This window comes from Sciurus carolinensis, chromosome 8, assembly GCF_902686445.1.
Source record: "Sciurus carolinensis chromosome 8, mSciCar1.2, whole genome shotgun sequence".
Classification (NCBI taxonomy): domain Eukaryota; kingdom Metazoa; phylum Chordata; class Mammalia; order Rodentia; family Sciuridae; genus Sciurus; species Sciurus carolinensis.
In genome coordinates this window covers 136,299,926-136,303,949 of record NC_062220.1, presented here as the reverse complement: position 1 = coordinate 136,303,949, position 4,024 = coordinate 136,299,926, and the positions used below count along the sequence as shown (strand labels likewise).

Sequence of the window (4,024 nt, the reverse complement as noted above, 5' to 3'; positions counted from 1 at the left end):
AGACTCTCATCCTTAATAATAAACATAAGCTGCACGTGCCAAGTTCATGGTGTGGACTGAACACTATCTCATTTAATACTCATCCTCAGCCTAAAAGATAGGTACTGTTTTATGACCAGTACCTATAGGGAGACAGGCTGTAAGAAGTGAAGCAATTGTTTGAGGTCACACAGCTAATACACAGGAAAGACTGGACTAGGATCCAGGTATGTCAGTCTTTAAAGACCCAGTTTATTGCTTCTTGATTCATGTTTACTGAGAAGAAATGTTTGACACAAAAGAACCCTTCATAAAGATCTGTCTTGTCTTCTAGGACATCAGTTCCCACAAAAGCAGGGAACTGGATGACCAGGTGCATACTAAACACTCAACACCCAGCACCCAGCACAGGCATGTTTGAATGAACGAATGAATGAATTAGAGGTAATATCTGAGGCTAGAGGAGGCCAAGGGATATGAAAAGGTCCCAGCACCGTCCATTTCAGGCCAACATCTGAAGCATTCCTTCCAACTTGGTCGGGGATGTATCTTAACGGCTCAGACATGCTTTCTAGTTGAAAACATTCATTTAATTAGCAGGCATTTTCCAAAACGGATGTGCCTCTCTCAATCGCTGCGTCTGCCACGGACATTTGCTGAAAAGGTCCCCTCCTCCCCCAAACATCAAAGCCCCTGCTCCCAGTTCTTTCTCCCCCAATTATTTCCACTGGGGAAGGACAGCCTGACGACGAGAACGCAGCCACAACATGCAAGATGTTTTCCCTTTGTGAAAAAGAGGTTTGCTGGGTCAGATCCACTTTGGGAGGTGGAATAAAAATAATCTCTCTTTAAAAGCGTTTCTTTCGCCAATGTAGGCTGCTCTCTGCAAACTGCCAAGAATCATTTCTCCCTGCATCTAGCTTCCCCATCCCAAAAATAGAAGGGAGAGCAGTCCCTGAGCTAGAGTTTCATTGGGTTTGTTTTATTTCTTCCTTCTCTGGGCGGCATCTGGATGGGCATCCTGGCCCTCCTACACTGCTTTGGTTTGATGGTTCCAACTCGGCTCTGACCCGAAGCTCTTCATTTTCTCTGTCGTCCGTGTTTGCATCTCAGAGTCCCGGATGGCAGCAGCTGTTGGTGGAGATGGCATCTGTACTTTGGAGAGATCATGCTCTGTAAGAAAACGTGATGCTCCAAACCTATTGCACCAGCACTGGAGTTGCTTGAGTCAACCCCTTGCCCTAAATCCTCCGCTGGCTCCGCACTGCCAACTGGGTAATAATGAGTGGACACCTCCGTGTGGCTCACAGAGTCCTTTGTCACTGCGGCTGGCTTCTCTGCTGTTTCCAGGATCTCACTGCCCACTGCATGTTCTCCCCTCTCTACCTAAACATCCTGTTTTCCCACGTTTTCTTCACCTGGAGAACTCTACCCAGCATGGGCTGGACTGTTACCCCCTCCACGAGGCCTTTCCTGCTTCCTCCCGGCACCTCCCAGGAAGGACTGAATTCAGGGCCTCTCTCTGTGCAGTAGTAGCCCAGCCCCAGCCCCAGCCCCAGCCCCAGCGCTTCTGGCTCCGTTACCAGCGCCCCTGGCTGCTCATCCTCTCCACCACACCTGGCCCCGCATCTCACAGGCCCCGGGAGACGCCTGTGTGTAGGGAGCAGTGGAGGAAGGAGCTCACGTCCAGCAGAAAGAAGCCACGCCCCCCACACCAACTCAGTTGGGCGGCTGAGGGCAGACTGCAAAGATGGAGGTGGTCATGGTCCACCCATTCGCCCACCGCCAGGCCACAGAAGACCAAATCTCCCCAGCCATTGTCCCAACAAGGAATTGACTTGTCCCTACAGAGTCATGCTCTGTTGCCAGTTCCCCAAGTAAGCTAACTTTGCCCCAGAGCCTTCACCAGCACATTTGGCTCCCAAACGTACCTCCTAGAATGAGACTTCAAAGCCACGGTGAAGGTCGGGTGAGAAGAAAAGGTGGTAGGCAGGAATTCCTGGACAGGAGGGCTCTCTGAGCTTGGCTGTGGTCTCCAGTTGTACTCCTGTCCCACCATCGCCAAAGAACGAGAGCCAAGTGACAGTGGCAGAATGGCAGAGGGCCTTAAAGATTGAGAGAGTCTTTCCCTCCCAAGTCCAAGCCCTGGGAGAAACCTCCACTTTACCCTTGGCTTGCTTGGACCTACCTGGCACTTACCACGTTCTTCTGCTCTGCGAGACCCGAGGAGCAAACTCACTGGTATACAGAACCTCACATTTCTCCAGGCTCCACCTAAATGACATCTCTTCAGGACAGTGAATCTGCACTTACACCGTTCAGTGTCTCGAACCTCTCTCTTCCCTGGGACATTGCTTTAAGTAAAGGACAAGAGAAATTTGGTTCAGTGGCAAGTCCTCGTGAACAGAGAACTCTTTCTTGCTTGAAATATAGGCTTAAAAACCATGCTTCAATATCCTCTCCTCCAACTTGGAACTCTAGTTTTGCATCTTTCAGGCTCTGTGATCTTGGGCAAATAACCTAACCTCTCTGAGACTTGGTTTCCTCATCTGTAAAGTAGGATGCTAACAGCCCTTGCTCACGGATGTTCGTGAAGATGAAGCAAGACGATGATATATGTTAAGCACCAAGCACGGCTTCTGGTTCCAACAAAGGACCTATCATCAGCAATTATCATTTCTGTGTTGAAGCAAATTCATTTCTTGAATAAGGGCTTGGGTTAGACTCCCTCGGATTTCATAGTTCTAAAACAGCACCGTGAGCAAACGAAAAGAAATTTCTCTGTAATGCATAAATTTAGAGCCACAAGAAATGCAAACGAGACAAAGAACAGGTTTATATCGGCTCCAGGATGTGTCATCAAGAAGTTTTGTTATTTCTGTTGTTAATACATTCCTGATAGCCACTGATTTCCTGGTTATTTGCCTCTTTGGCTCTCGTTGGCCGGGATCCAGTTCATTGAGGTTTTTACTGCACTTGGAAGCTATGTTATGAAGACCTTGAAGCCTACAGGAAAATGAAAACTTCCTTTTCTTCCCCTTTCTCCACAGTTGTGGTAGCCAAATCCAGCCCCCACCACCCCGATCTGGAGGACGATTCCAATTTCAGATCCTCTGCAGCCGTGATTCTGAAACGTCGGAGATCCCAGACGTTATAGCATTTTGGCATCTAAAGCAGAACTCCCTCCCGGGCCTCACGTGGGGAAGTGGTCAATGGAAAGTCCTTGTTGGTTCAATTCAGATCCTGCGATTCTGTGTTCATGGTAGATCTCAACTTCATCCAGTATCCAGCCATCATCGCCATCTGTCAGTCACCTCCCCGGCTTCTAGCGATGTCACTCACGTGCTCAAACGCACCTCTACCACGGACATTTCCATGGTTATGATTTCTCTTCAGCAGACACTTCAGGTAAAATGTTTGAAAAGAACCAAAATATCTTTCATTGCCAGCAAGTCTGTGAAGGGGTTGTCATGACACCACTAACCAAAGAATTCACCAGATTTTTTTTTTTTTCCCTGATGCCTGAAAGGATTTGGAAAATGCTAGAACTTCATAGGCTCACTCTGTGCTCAAGGGTGACAGGTCAAAATACACCCACACCAAGTTCTGTGGTTCCCTTCTAGTTCCAAGAAGGTTCTCGAAAGTTGTCCAACCCCGCCACCACCAAACAGTTCCTCGACTTGAGTGCTTTCGTCCTTCTCTGGGTCTCTGGATGGTATCGTTGACTACCCAAAATCAGCCCCCAAGTGCCTGTCCACACCCTGGTCAGAAAGACTAAGAACAGAACCAAAAGCAGGTCCAAGAGGCATAATCAGTGGCTAGAGTGCCATCTACTGGCCATTTCTATAAGACACCTTCCTGCTTAGCCCAGGCTGCCAAAACCCCCATTTCAAGGCGGCCGAAATTGCTTCAGGCACGGGAGCCTGTGTTCTTGACCGTATTAATATCCCATTATTGGATATTATCAGGAATACACGTTTAGAAATACAGCCTCTTTTGCTTCTTTTCTTTTTTAGATATTTAAAGGCGAGATCAGAAATCTGAG

The 4,024-nt window shown here is 48.2% G+C and overlaps 1 long non-coding RNA gene across 2 annotated transcripts; it reads right to left on the bottom strand.

The window, feature by feature from the left end:
- Nucleotides 1-731: 731 nt before the first annotated feature.
- On the bottom strand, nt 732-3,359 carry LOC124991814 (uncharacterized). Of its 2 annotated transcripts, XR_007109948.1 has the most exons (4): nt 2,505-3,359; nt 2,179-2,333; nt 1,911-2,026; nt 732-1,152 (listed from the first exon to the last, which is right to left on the bottom strand). It is a non-coding gene; the product is annotated as an uncharacterized LOC124991814 (long non-coding RNA). The 2 variants fall into 2 exon arrangements; XR_007109947.1 differs by having other exon boundaries at nt 2,179-3,359.
- Between the last annotated feature and the right edge of the window lie 665 nt (nt 3,360-4,024).